Source organism: Hyperolius riggenbachi, chromosome 8 (assembly GCF_040937935.1).
Source record: "Hyperolius riggenbachi isolate aHypRig1 chromosome 8, aHypRig1.pri, whole genome shotgun sequence".
Classification (NCBI taxonomy): domain Eukaryota; kingdom Metazoa; phylum Chordata; class Amphibia; order Anura; family Hyperoliidae; genus Hyperolius; species Hyperolius riggenbachi.
Window position 1 is genome coordinate 287,265,353 of NC_090653.1, and position 15,841 is coordinate 287,281,193.

Genomic DNA, 15,841 nt, shown 5'->3' on the forward strand with positions numbered 1-15,841 from the left:
AAAAAAAACCCTCCTCTGGCGAGTGGTGACCTGGACCCGACCTGATCCCTCTGAGTCCGACTCCAACTCCAATCAGCCCAGCAGAAGGCTCCCTCTGACAGCCAGGCTTCTCCTCAGCAGATAAGTGAGCTGAGCTGGAATGGCTGAGGCTCCAGGCAGGGCCCGGGGGGCGGAGTCAAGTGAGGTGAAGTCCCGACTCCTAACTCCCGGCCAAATAGCGTGAACACGCTCACGCAGCACGCTGCCTGCACGCAGCCACACACCAGGGCACACACGCCACGGCCAGGCCGCCTCAGCCCAGCCCCGATTGGATACTTGAATTACAAGGGGAGGAATTAGGATGGAGGCAGACTGGATCGCGTGCAAGCCGTGCAACTTTATTCATCAGCCTCTGCTCCGCGGAGCCTCCGCCCACACAGTAAGTCTGGCTGACTATTACAGGGGGTGGGCTGGCTTAGTGAGTGCCTGTGGTAATTGGTAAACATCGCACGAGGCTGCGTGCGTACAGCTCGCTACTGTAGTCACTGCGGTCTGCACAACTGTCCTGTGTCTGTACGCCGGCCCTAAGGACTTGGTATTTGAACGGCCCGGGGGGCAATTGCCTCCCGTCCCCCCGGGTCAGTCCGCGCCTGATACAAAGTAAACTTACCCTTTGTGCTCTCTCCTCAGCAGTCATTTCTGAATCCACATATTCCTGTCATCCTGCTGCTTGGAATTCAGTCTGAAAAAAGATTATGTAATAAAAAAATAAAATAAAAAAAGTATATTGCTTGATAGAGATACATACATTCATGTGTATTTAAACATACTGTCACATGAGCCAGGACCAAATGGATTGGGAAACATTTAGGGGTCCCCAAAGTATACAGCGTTCCTCTGATTCACTGGCCAACCCATGCGTTGGAGAAGCATGCATGGGTTGGAAAGAAATAGACTTCCACATTACAAACAGTGGCTCCGGGCTGTCTTGGACTTATGGCCCATACTCACGGGCTATAATTGTCGCTGCAACCACGTGGCACTCGTGTTGTGGCAACAGGTCACCCGTACGTATGGCGTGCGCCCCCCCGAACCGTCGCTGCTGTCGCCAGGCGATTGGCGTGATTCAATCGCCTAGCGACAGTTGGCGCCGCAACTGTCGCTAGTCCGCGTGTGTATGCGGACTAGCGACAGAAACCTAATAGCCGGAGCACTGAGTTTCCGCCGCTTCACTGATCCCTCTTCCATGGTATGTATGCGGAGGGACCTGGCAACGAGCTGTCCCCGAACTGTCGCACACACGCTCCCGTGTGCTAGCGACAATCTACAAAAGTAGCCCGTGAGTATGGGCCATTACTTAGCCCTGTGATGTCACAGGCCCTTGGAAGGTGCCAACATGGCTGGAGACATTTAACACCTTGAGAGACAGTGTGTCTCTAAAGACTATAGGTCCAGGAAGATTATCACCTGATTTAATTATCTCTGTGGGGAGCCGTTGTAATGTGTACAGTAGTGTATTCCAGGTGCTGGACCTTATTGTGTACAGATAGATAAGATAAACTGTTTAAAAGATAAACTGTTTAAACTTTGTATAGTGAGTACCACATGGTTGGGATGGAAAATCCTTCCCAAAGGTGGGGGCTCTGCTGTTGTGTATAAATTGTCTTGTTTGACTGAATAAAGGGAGTTACTGTTTGGAATCACAGAAGTTCAGAGTGCTGTCTCTTGCTTCTGTGCGGGCTTGCTTAAAGTGAACCTAAAGCCTGGAAAAATAAAAGAGTTGAGATTAATGGTGGCTATACACTGGCCCGATTCGCCGCCGTTTCGACAGCAGATTCGATCACTGGGATCGAATCTGCTGCCAATCGTTCGCGCTACACGCCGAATTTCGATCCTTTTCGTCCGATCCCGCCGATCGCTCCGTGCGGAAAATTAGCGTCGATCGCCCGCGGGTAGGGAGCGCGTCACTAGCGGCGTTTGAGTGCCCGACGACTGACGCAATAGAGCCGCATACATTACCTGCTCCGCCGGCACGTCTACGCCCGGTCACCGCTGCTCCGTGTCCGCGCTGGTCTCCGGCATGCTTCAGTTCCTCCGGCCCGGCAGGAAGTTTAAACAGTAGAGGGCTCTCTACTGTTTAAACTTCCTGCCGGGCAGGAAGAAGAAAAGCATGCCGGGGCCGGAGACCAGAGCGGAGACGGAGCAGCGGTGACCTGGGGACTGGAGTCGCGCCGGCGGAGCAGGTAATGTATGCGGGCGGGGGGAGCGGCGGCAGCACCACCACCACCACAACAGATTGTGAACGGTTTCAGGCTGAAATCGGTTCACAATCTGTTTGCAGTAAAGGTAGCCATACGATCCCTCTCTGATCAGATTCGATCAGAGAGGGATCTATCTGTTGGTCGAATCTGATGGCAAATCGACCAGTGTATGGCTACCTTTACTCACCTGGGGCTTCCCTCAGCCCCCTGCAGCCGATCGGTGCCCTCGCAGCCCCGCTCTGACGCTCCAGGACCCGAACACTTCCGGTGTGGCCATCACCGGCCGACAGGCATGGGAACGCGAGTGATTGTTTCGTGTTCCCAGCCTGTATATCACCCCCTATGCTGCTATTGCGGCCAGGAGGGAACGCGAACAATCACTCGCGTTCCCATGCCTGTCGGCCGGTGACGACCAAACCAGAAGCGTTGGCCGGCGGGTCCTGGAGCGTCAGAGCGGGGCTGCGAGGGCACCGATCGGCTGCAGGGGGCTGAGGGAAGCCCCAGGTGAGTTCATCTCATTTTTTTTCCAGGCTTTAGGTTCACTTTAATGACATTGGTTCTGCCCAATGCATAGGTTTATCCCAGTACCGTCCTGCAGCTGAGTTAGTTCCTGAGGTTCTGGTAGCGTTGACTTGACGGAGTGGCCCGGGTCGGGGTCTAGCAAGCGGTTCCGTCACACATACCGTATTTTCCGCCGTATAAGACGCACTTTTTCTCCCCCCAAAATGGGGAGAAAAAGTCCCTGCGTCTTATACGGCAAAGGCAGGGAATCCCCGACCTCCGAATGCCCGCCGATAAGAACCGCCGCCATGTCGGGGATTCCCTGCCTGTGTGTGCCCGCTAGCCGCTCTCTCCCAGTGTCTATGTTCCCCTTTGTAAGTGTAACGCGTTCAGGCAGCCTGATCACATACCACATGGCCGCCGCGATTTCAGGCATCCGTTTCCCTTAATGAAGCTGCTCGGTCTTCTCCTCTCTTGTATGTCCACTCCACTCGTGCGCATGTAAAAGATCGGGCAGCCCGGCTTCCATACAGCTTGACCGCGAGGATTGCAGACCAGTTCTCTGGGCGCGGCTGCCTCTATTGACAGGCTCGTTCTAATTGCGTCATCAGTATGAGCCTGTCAATAGAGGCAGCCGCGCACAGAGAACTGGTCTGCAATCCTCGCGGTCAAGCTGTATGGAAGCCGAGCTGCCCGATCTTTTACATGCGCACGAGTGGAGTGGACATACAAGAGAGGAGAAGACCGAGCAGCTTTATTAAGGGAAACCGATGCCTGAAATCGCGGCGGCCATGTGGTATGTGATCAGGCTGCCTGAACGCGTTACACTTACAAAGGGGAACATAGACACTGGGAGAGAGCGGCCACCCACTTGACACCATTCAATAGGGGCACAGGAGGGTACATAATGGGCACAGGAGGGCACATAAGGGGCACAGGAGGGCACATAAGGGGCACAGGAGGGCACATAAGGGGCACAGGAGGGCACATAATGGGCACAGGGGGGCACATAAGGGGCACATAATGGGTACATAATGGACACAGGGGGCACATAAGGGGCACAGGGGGGCACAGGAGGGCACATAAGGGGCACAGGAGGGTACATAATGGACACAGGAGGGCACATAATGGGCACAGGAGGGTACATAATGGACACAGGAGGGCACATAATGGGCACAGGAGGGTACATAATGGGCACAGAAGGTCACAGGAGGGCACATAAGGGACACCATTTGGGGGAGAGCATGTACAAGACGCTCTTGGAATATGGACGCACTAGGTTTAGTATACATATATTTTTTCCCTGGTTTTTGCCCTCTAAACCTAGGTGCGTCTTATATTCCGGAGCGTCTTATACGGCGCGAAATACGGTACCTCTTCCAGGATGGAACGTTCATCAGAACTTTCTTCCACTTCTGTGTGGATACTACTCATGTGTAAAATCTTCAGACTCACTGGAAGTGTATGACTCATACAGATTTACTAGATCTTCAAGAGTTTCTGGTTCACATTCAGTACTGGAACTTGACATTTTGAACCTATTGGATGATAATCTTACATGATTATAGATTTTTTATTTATTTTTTTTTTAATTATTTTTCAAAAACCAGTAATTATATGCCCCGAACTACAAAGATAAGTAACATATGGCATGTTAGTAAAATGTGTTTCTCAAACACCTGCTTGAAAGTCAAACACAGTAAACTATTTTCCACTCACCAGTTGGGCTAATTTGACACTGGGCTATTTTTATTCAGAGAACAGGGTTACAGTGCAGGTAGAAAAGGCATATTGAGTGTGTTATGCACACCAATACATGCCAATGCAAAGGATACATGTCAATGCATACTACGCCACCATGGGCAGCACAGTGGCATAGTGGTTAGCGCTCTTGCCTTGCAGCGCTGGGTCCCTGGTTCAAATCCCAGCCAGGTAAACATCTGCAAGGAGTTTGTATGTTCTCCTCGTGTCTGTGTGGGTTTCCTCCGGGCACTCTGGTTTCCTCCAACATCCCCAAAACATACAGAGAAGTTATTTGGCTTCCCCCTAAATTGGGCCTAGACTACAATACATATATACTACATGATCGATGCATAGACATAGGACTATGGTAGGGATTAGATTGTGAGCTTCTCTGAGGGACAGTTAGTGACAAGACTATATACTCTGTACAGCGCTGTGGAAGATGCCAGCGCTATATAAATACTAAATAATAATAATGCTTCTGTAAAGGCTTCTGCAGGCAGTGGATGCACCTGCACAGCCCACGTGCTTGGTACTAGCGCTTGACAGGCACCCTCTCTCTGCCCAAAGAGTCTCACATCTGAGCGTGGCCGCAGCCAGGCTCAAGTGTAACAAGTTGTGGTCCTCTGCTGCCAGGTTACTTCACCACTTGACACGCGTGGTGCTACAACCGTTGCCATATGGCTGTATTTACATTGAAAGGCATGAGACTAGCAGAGACGGAACTAGACTACAGGTTATCAACCTGTTCTAGTCATATGGTGGAGGGCTGGTGGCGCCAACAGAGCACCACAAGAGTGATGTTATGTGGGGGCTGGATAGTGGGGAGAACCAGGGCAGACAGTCCCCCAGTATATGTAGCCACGCATGGGAGCCCCCAGTATAGGTTAGCCAGGGATGGGTGCTCCTGGAGGATGTAGCAGTAGGTGAGCGTGGGCACAGAGCAGTTACAAATCACCTTCCGGCATGCACACTGCATCCATCTTCTCCCTCCTAGGCATCCATTGCATTTGTAACAGGCCCCCGTGAGGTCATACCTGCATGTCATCACAGTGGCTACGCGTGTGTGGATCCCGGAAGGTAATATGTAACTGCTCTGTGTCCACGCTCACCCATCTCTACACCTCGGTCAGTCGCCTACTCCGGCTACCTCTACAAATGGCCATGGGGATAAAACCACTCAGCCAATCGACCCAAGTGATCCACCAGTTTGCCAAGCAGCGGATGAATCTTGCCCGAGTCGTCCAATAACGACTGCCTGTGCTGGGAATCCAGCATTTGCACATTATTATTATTTATTTATTTAGCGCCTACATCTTCCGCAGCACTGTACAGAGTATATTGTCTTGTCACTAACTGTCCATCAGAGGAGCTCACAATCTAGTCCCTACCATAGTCATATGTCCAGGGGCGTAGCAATAGGCCCTGCAGCGCCTGCGCCCGCGGGGGGGCCCGGCCCCCCCTGGGGCCCGCTCGGGGGCGTTTTTTGGGGGCTGGAGGGGTGGCAGCATGAGGGGAAAGCCTTGCCCACAGTCGGCGGGGAGAGGGGAAGTTCCCCCCTCTCCCTCACCTCGGGGCTCTCCCCTCTGCGCCCCCCTCCAGCTAGTGAATGTGTGTGGGCAGCGGGCAGCAGCGGCGGCGGGATACATACCTTCTTCCTTGCGTTCCATCGCCGCCTTCTCGCTCTAGCGGCTGACGTCACTTCCGGAAGCGGAAGTGACGTCAGCCGCTAGAGCGAGAAGGCGGCGATGGAACGCAAGGAAGAAGGTATGTATCCCGCCGCCGCCGCTGCCCGCTGCCCACACACATTCACTAGCTGGAGGGGGGCGCAGAGGGGAGAGCCCCGAGGTGAGGGAGAGGGGGGGAACTTCCCCTCTCCCCGCCGACTGTGGGCAAGGCTTTCCCCTCATGCTGCCACCCCTCCAGCCCCCAAAAACCGGCCACGAGCGGGCCCCGGGGAGAGGGGGGGGGGGCGCTCTGAAATTTTGCAGGGGGATTTTCTGGTGTCTGCTGCCCACATTACGATTTTCTGGTCACTGCTGCCCACATTGCGATTTTCAGGTGTCTGCTGCCCACATTACGATTTTCTGGTCACTGCTGCACACATTGCGATTTTCTGGTGTCTGCTGCCCACATTACGATTTTCAGGTGTCTGCTGCCCACATTACGATTTTCTGGTCACTGCTGCCCACATTGCGATTTTCTGGTGTCTGCTGCCCACATTGCGATTTTCTGGTGTCTGCTGCTAGTGTTGGGCGAACAGTGTTCGCCACTGTTCGGGTTCTGCAGAACATCACCCTGTTCGGGTGATGTTCGAGTTCGGCCGAACACCTGACGGTGCTCGGCCAAACCGTTCGGCCACATGGCCGAACTAAGAGCGCATGGCCGAACGTTCCCCGAACGTTCGGCTAGCGCTGTGATTGGCCGAACGGGTCACGTGGTTCGGGCCCGAACGCGCTCTGATTGGCCGAACGGTCACGTGGTTCGGGTAAATAAATACCCGAACCACGTCATATCTCCGCCATTTGTCTGTGGGTTTAGCTTTGGGTAGGCAGGCAGGGTAGTTCGCTCTCCAGCCACGCTAGCCAGGGTCCCCCCCAGTCATTGTGTGTCGCTGCTGGGAACAGTAGTACACCGCTCGCTCAGCCACACTATATATAGCATTGTTTACTGCCACTGTGTACCTCGCTCAGCCACGCTATATATATAGCATTGTGTTTTCTGACACTCTGTGTACACGGCTTAGCCTGACTAATATAGCATTGTGTGTACTGCCACTGTGCACCTCGCTCAGCCACGCTATATATAGCATTGTGTGTACTGCCACTGTGCACCTCGCTCAGCCACGCTATATATAGCATTGTGTGTACTGCCACTGTGCACCTCGCTTAGCCACGCTATATATATAGCATTGTGTTTTCTGACACTCTGTGTACACGGCTTAGCCTGACTAATATAGCATTGTGTGTACTGCCACTGTGCACCTCGCTCAGCCACGCTATATATAGCATTGTGTGTACTGCCACTGTGCACCTCGCTCAGCCACGCTATATATAGCATTGTGTGTACTGCCACTGTGCACCTCGCTCAGCCACGCTATATATAGCATTGTGTGTACTGCCACTGTGCACCTCGCTCAGCCACGCTATATATATAGCATTGTGTTTTCTGACACTCTGTGTACACGGCTTAGCCTGACTAATATAGCATTGTGTGTACTGCCACTGTGCACCTCGCTCAGCCACGCTATATATAGCATTGTGTGTACTGCCACTGTGCACCTCGCTCAGCCACGCTATATATAGCATTGTGTGTACTGCCACTGTGCACCTCGCTCAGCCACGCTATATATAGCATTGTGTGTACTGCCACTGTGCACCTCGCTCAGCCACGCTATATATAGCATTGTGTGTACTGCCACTGTGCACCTCGCTCAGCCACGCTATATATATAGCATTGTGTTTTCTGACACTCTGTGTACACGGCTTAGCCTGACTAATATAGCATTGTGTGTACTGCCACTGTGCACCTCGCTCAGCCCCGCTATATATAGCATTGTGTGTACTGCCACTGTGCACCTCGCTCAGCCACGCTATATATAGCATTGTGTGTACTGCCACTGTGCACCTCGCTCAGCCACGCTATATATAGCATTGTGTGTACTGCCACTGTGCACCTCGCTCAGCCACGCTATATATATAGCATTGTGTTTTCTGACACTCTGTGTACACGGCTTAGCCTGACTAATATAGCATTGTGTGTACTGCCACTGTGCACCTCGCTCAGCCACGCTATATATAGCATTGTGTGTACTGCCACTGTGCACCTCGCTCAGCCACGCTATATATAGCATTGTGTGTACTGCCACTGTGCACCTCGCTCAGCCACGCTATATATATATAGCATTGTGTCTACTGCCACTGTGCACCTCGCTCAGCCACGCTATATATATAGCATTGTGTTTTCTGACACTCTGTGTACACGGCTTAGCCTGACTAATATAGCATTGTGTGTACTGCCACTGTGCACCTCGCTCAGCCACGCTATATATAGCATTGTGTGTACTGCCACTGTGCACCTCGCTCAGCCACGCTGTATATAGCATTGTGTGTACTGCCACTGTGCACCTCGCTCAGCCACGCTATATATAGCATTGTGTTTTCTGACACTCTGTGTACACGGCTTAGCCTGACTAATATAGCATTGTGTGTACTGCCACTGTGCACCTCGCTCAGCCACGCTATATATAGCATTGTGTTTACTGCCACTCTGTGTACACCGCTCAGCCAGACTATATACCGTTGTTTACTGACACTCTGTGTACACCGCTCAGCCAGACTATATACCATTGTTTACTGACACTCTGTGTACACGGCTCAGCCTGACTATAAAGCATTGTGTGTACTGCCACTGTGCACCTCGCTCAGCCACGCTATACATAGCATTGTGTTTTCTGACACTCTGTGTACACGGCTTAGCCTGACTATATAGCATTGTGTGTACTGCCACTGTGCACCTCGCTCAGCCACGCTATATATAGCATTGTGTTTACTGCCACTCTGTGTACACCGCTCAGCCAGACTATATACCGTTGTTTACTGACACTCTGTGTACACCGCTCAGCCAGACTATATACCATTGTTTACTGACACTCTGTGTACACGGCTCAGCCTGACTATAAAGCATTGTGTGTACTGCCACTGTGCACCTCGCTCAGCCACGCTATATATAGCATTGTGTTTTCTGACACTCTGTGTACACGGCTTAGCCTGACTATATAGCATTGTGTGTACTGCCACTGTGCACCTCGCTCAGCCACGCTATATATAGCATTGTGCTTTCTGACACTCTGTGTACACGGCTTAGCCTGACTAATATAGCATTGTGTGTACTGCCACTGTGCACCTCGCTCAGCCACACTATATATAGCATTGTGTTTTCTGACACTCTGTGTACACGGCTTAGCCAGACTATATAGCATTGTGTGTACTGCCACTCTGTGTACACCGCTCAGCCAGACTATATAGCATTGTGTTTACTTCCACTGTGTCTGCTGGGCCTGGGAACAGTAGTACACCGCTCACCCGCCACTGTATAGCATTGTGCTCTGTGTCGCTGCTGGGAATAGTGGTACTGTATAGCATTTCTGTGCTGCCACTGTACTGCTGCCAGTCAGCGTGTACTGTAAGGATAAGTGAAATGAGGAAGAAATCCGGTGAAAGAGGAAGGGGCAAGGGAAGAGGTGTTTCCCCTGACGGTTCACGTACAGGCCACAGGGGAGCACCCAAGAAAACCCACTCAATACCGCCCATGTTGTCCAGGACAACAACCCTCACAAATCCAAAAGAACAGGACCAGATAATTACTTGGATGACCTCTCAAGCGTCCAGCAGTGGGTTAAGCAGCACCAGCACATCACGCACGAGGTCCGAGTCCTCAGCCAGTTACAAGGAGCCAGTGGGCACAAAGCTGACACAACCGGCAGCGACACCACGCACACAACTGCCAGATAACCAGTCCTATGAATTACCTCAGGACACAATGGGGTATTCGCAGGAGCTATTCCCACCCCAACAAACTTCCACCTATGAAAGGTCAATGGAGGAACAGCCAGAAATGTTGTGCCCGGATTCACAACCATTAACTGTGGGAAATGCACCGCGCACTGAAATACAAGGCGAGTCCGAGGAGGACTCGGAAACCCAAATCCCAGAGCAAGTTGGGCAGGAGGGGTTGCAATTGCAGGAGGTCGGCCGACAAGATCTGGAAGACGACGTTGGAGTGAGCTGCGCAGAGGTTGTTCTGGGGAGCTCTACTCCACGGCGGCGGCCCCCCACAATGACATATGACGAGTTTGAGGAGATGGAAGAGGAGGGTATGGACAATGTGGACAGAGACCCAGATTTTGTTTGTGAACGAGAACATCGCCGTCGTAGCAGCAGCACAGATGAGTCTGTTGAAGAACCCACTGCTGCACGAGTTCGCCTTGTGCCACAAGGTAGGCGGCGCGCAATTTCAGGCACCACAAGCGTGGAAGTTAGAGTGAGAGGCAAAAGAGGAGGAAACAGAAATCGCCAGCAAGGAGGCAGGTGCTCCAAAGTCTGGGCTTTCTTTGAAGACTGCACTGAGGATGTTACCATGGCGATTTGCAAGGTGTGCAAGACTCGCCTGAGCAGGGGGAAAAGTATTAACAACCTCTCCACCACCAGCATGAGCCGCCACATGCTATCCAAACATCCCACTCTGTGGGCAAACGCGGCAGGACAGGGTACCAGCAACACTGCCTCCCTTGGGTTCACCAGACTCACCACCAGACCCGCCTCAGCAGCAGCAGTAGCCCAGCCATTGCGTGGTTCACAACATTCACAAACATCAGACGACACTGACACTGTCACTTTCCGGAGTAGTGCTCTTGAGGTCTCCCAGTGTTCATCAAACACAACAACCAACAGCCCTTCCGTGTGCAGCGCTACGGTTCAGTTGTCTGTGTCGGAGATGTTTGAGCGCAAGAGGAAATTGCCAGCAAATGACCCCCGGGCCGTGGCAGTAACAGCCAGCATAGCCAAGCTTCTGGCCTGCGAAATGCTGCCATATCGAGTGGTGGAGACAAACAGCTTCAAGGGCATGATGTCAGTGGCCATCCCACGTTACGTGGTTCCCAGCCGCTACCACTTTGCGCGCTCTGCAGTGCCTGAGTTGCATGAGCACGTGGTCAGCAAAATAACCCGAAGCTTGAAGAATGCCATTGCCTGCAAGGTTCACCTCACCACTGACACCTGGACGAGTGCGTTCGGCCAGGGTCGATACATCTCCCTTACCGCGCACTGGGTGAACCTTGTGGAGCCTGGCAGCGATTCCTCACCTGCTACGGCGCGGGTGTTGCCCACGCCGCAAACAGCTGCACCGCCGTCCCTCCCACTGGATAACAACAGCAGCACCTACCTCTCTGACTCCTTCTCCTCCAACGCATCTCAAAGCTGTACCTCTTTCGGAAACGCTAACCCAGCAGCAGTAGGATCGTGGAAGCAGTGCAGCACAGCTGTTGGCATGCGTCAGCAAGCGTTGCTGAAGCTGATCTGCCTTGGGGATAAGCAGCACACAGGGGAGGAAATTTGGAGGGGAATAAAGGAACAGACGGATTTGTGGCTGGCACTGCTGGACCTGAAACCGGGCATGGTTGTGTGTGATAATGGGAGTAATCTCATTCGCGCTTTAAGGTTGGCTAAGCTGACACACATCCCTTGCCTGGCGCACGTGATGAACCTAGTAGTTCAGCGGTTCCTGAGGACATACCCAGGCGTGGCCGATCTTCTGTTGAAGGTGCGTCGAGTGGCCAAACATTGTAGAAATTCCAGTACTGCTTCGGGGGCACTCGCCAAGATGCAGGAGCGCTTCAATCTCCCCCACCATCGCTTGCTGTGTGATGTCCCTACGCGCTGGAATTCTACGCTGCACATGCTAGCACGCTTTTGTGAGCAGAAGAGTGCAGTGGTCCAGTACATGACGGCGCAGTACCGAGGCGCATCCGGACAGCTGCCAAGCTTCTGTGGATCCAATTGGGCCAACATGTTGGACCTCTGCCAAGTCCTCCAAAATTTTGAGCAATCCACGTTGCTTGTGAGCAGTGACAACTCTTCAGTCAGCATTACCATACCACTGCTGTGTTTACTGAAGAGGTCGATGTTAAAAATCAAGGAAACAGCTGTCATGATGCAACTGGGGGAATCTGAAGGAGAAAACGATCAGCGTGATGGTACCAACATCAGGCCATCCGCCTCAGGGAACGCTGGCCCCAGCAGCTATGACGAAGAAGAGGAGGAGGAACAGCTGGAGTTGGAGCAGGAATTTCATGCCACCACTGACGAGGGCCAGAGCGGTGCACGTTGGACTTCCACAATTCAACGCGAATGGTCAGCAGAAGCAGACCAGGAGGAAGGTGACGACTATGATGCATCACAACAACTATCACAACGCTCACAAGAGGATGATGAGGATTCTGGTAGGACTCTGGCACACATGGCTCAATTCATGCTAGACTGCATTGAACGTGACCCACGCATTGTGCGCATTCTGGACAACACCAATTACTGGGTTTATACCCTTCTGGATCCACGGTACAAACACAATGTTCCAAAACTGCTTGAAGAAAGAGTCAGACAGGTCAAAATGGAAGAATACCAGCAGGCCCTTGTGGAGACTTTAGAGAGGAGATTGACATCCTCCCCCTCCTCTAGCCAGTTGTACGCAGACAGACTGACTTCCGCAAACCCAGGACGACCAGGAGGGCAGCAAACAACGCAAGCCGCAGCTAGTACCCAAAAGGGAACGGTATCGGCAGTGTCCTTGGAGTGGGAAAATTTTCTGACACCCATGCAGCAGCAGCCCACTGAACAGCAAGCGTGCAGATCCATCTCCAACACCGATCGCCTGGAGAAGATGGTCAAGGACTACATGTCAGATGACGTAGCTGTGTCGAACAATCCATCTGCACCCTTCAACTATTGGGTATCGAAGCTAGACACCTGGCACGAACTGGCAATGTACGCAATAGAGGTGCTGGCTTGCCCGGCAGCCAGCGTTATGTCGGAACGCTGTTTCAGTGCTGCCGGAGGCATCGTCACAGATCGGCGTATCCGCCTCTCTACAGAAAATGCAGACCGTCTGACTCAAATTAAAATGAATCAATCCTGGATTGGAAATGACTACGCAACACTCCAGGACCCCAACCAAGTAACATGACCAATGAACATCTGGGATGGTGTAGCGTTTCCGGTCCCTGTTTATTGAACCTCTCATCTGTATTACATTTATGACTGCATGGCGGCAAAAAGCATTGCTGCTATATCCGCACGCTTTTTGTCCTCATGCAAGGCCTGGGTTGTTGTGTCTCAAAAACCGTGGCCTTCTCCTCCTGCGCCTGCTCCTGTTCCATCACGTCTGCTGCTGCTGGGTTAGCGTTGCCGCGTGGTCCCTGTTTATTGAACCACTTATCTTTATTACATTTATGACTGCATGGCGGTACAAAGCATGCTATCCGCACGCTTCTTGCCCTCATGCAAGGCCTGGGTTGTTGTGTCTCACAAAGCGTGGCCTTCTCCTCCTGCGCCTCCTCCTGTTCCATCACGTCTGCTGCTGCTGGGTTAGCGTTGCCGCGTGGTCCCTGTTTATTGAACCACTTATCTTTATTACATTTATGACTGCATGGCGGTACAAAGCATGCTATCCGCACGCTTCTTGCCCTCATGCAAGGCCTGGGTTGTTGTGTCTCACAAAGCGTGGCCTTCTCCTCCTGCGCCTCCTCCTGTTCCATCACGTCTGCTGCTGCTGGGTTAGCGTTGCCGCGTGGTCCCTGTTTATTGAACCACTTATCTTTATTACATTTATGACTGCATGGCGGTAAAAAGCATGCTATCCGCACGCTTTTTGTCCTCATGCAAGGCCTGGGTTGTTGTGTCTCACAAAGCGTGGCCTTCTCCTCCTGCGCCTCCTCCTGTTCCATCACGTCTGCTGCTGCTGCTGCTGGGTTAGCGTTGCCGGTCCTTGTTTATGGAACCTCTTATCTTTATTACATTTATGACTGCATGGCGGTACAAAGCATGCTATCCGCACGCTTCTTGCCCTCATGCAAGGCCGGGGTTGTTGTGTCTCACAAAGCGTGGCCTTCTCCTCCTGCGCCTCCTCCTGTTCCATCACGTGTGCTGCTGCTGGGTTAGCGTTACCGGTCCCTTTTCCTGGAACCTCTTATATGTATTACATTTATGACTGCATGCCGACAAAAAACATGTTACCTGTGCAAAGAAAACAGACATTTCCCGCATTTAAAAGACAGTTTTCCCTTTGAAACTTTAAAATCGATTTTCTCAAAAACTATAAGCTCTTTTTGCTAATTTTTTTTTCCTCTTGTACCCACTCCCAAGGTGCACATACCCTGTAAATTTGGGGTATGTAGCATGTAAGGAGGCTTTACAAACCACAAAAGTTCGGGTCCCCATTGACTTCCATTATGTTCGGAGTTCGGGTCGAACACCCGAACATCGCGGCCATGTTCGGCCTGTTCGGCCCGAACCCGAACATCTAGATGTTCGCCCAACACTATCTGCTGCCCACATTGCGATTTTCTGGTGTCTGCTGCCCACATTACGATTTTCTGGTGTCTGCTGCCCACATTGCGATTTTCTGGTGTCTGCTGCCCACATTGCGATTTTCTGGTGTCTGCTGCCCACATTGCGATTTTCTGGTGTCTGCTGCCCACATTGCGATTTTCTGGTGTCTGCTGCCCACATTACGATTTTCTGGTGTCTGCTGCCCACATTACGATTTTCTGGTGTCTGCTGCCCACATTACGATTTTCAGGTCACTACTGCACACATTAGGATTTTCTGGTGTCTGCTGCCCACATTAGGATTTTCTGGTGTCTGCTGCCCACATGGCGATTTTCTGGTGACTGCTGCCCACATGGCGATTTTCTGGTGACTGCTGCCCACATTGCAGTTTTTTGGTGAACTCTGCCCACATTACGATTTTCTGTCCCACATTACGATATTCTGGTGAACGCTGCCCACATTACGATTGTCTGGTGAATGCTGTCCACGTTACAATTTTCTGGTGACTGGTGCCCACATTATGATTTTCTGGTGAATTCTGCCCACATTATGATTTTCTGAAGGCCCACATTACGATTTTCTGGTGAACTCTGCCCACATTACGATTTTCTGGCCCACATTACGATTGTCTGGTAAAATGCTGCCCACTTTACAATTAATTTACAGTGAAACGCTGCCCCATTACGATTATTTGGCACCTATGGGGGGGGGGGCATCCAAATATTCGCAGGGGGGCCCAGTGATTTCTAGTTACACCCCTGCATATGTCTATGTATGTATCATGTAGTGTGTGTATCGTACTGTAGGGTCAATTTAGGGGGAAGCCAATTAACTTATCTGTATGTTTTTGGAATGGGTGAGGAAACCGCAGTGCCCGGAGGAAAACAAAGTTGATACAGGGAGAACATACAAACTCCTTTCAGATGGATGTTGACCTGGCTGGGATTTGAACCTGGCACCCAGCGCTACAAGGCGAGAGCGCTAACCACAACGCCACCATGCTGCCCATGTCAGCCCCTGATGTGCAAATGTTGCATTCCCGGCACAAGCAGTCCTTATTGGACAACTCGGTCAACATTCATCAAGCTTGTGGACAGAGCTTTACAGTATAGCAACATATTCAACCACACTGCTAGCAAAGGTGTGTTCAAACATGGGCATGAAATAACAGCAATTGAATATTTGAAATTTTTACATTATTATACAATCCACTATTGTAAATTATCGGGTAATTTACTGATATTCTACCATCAC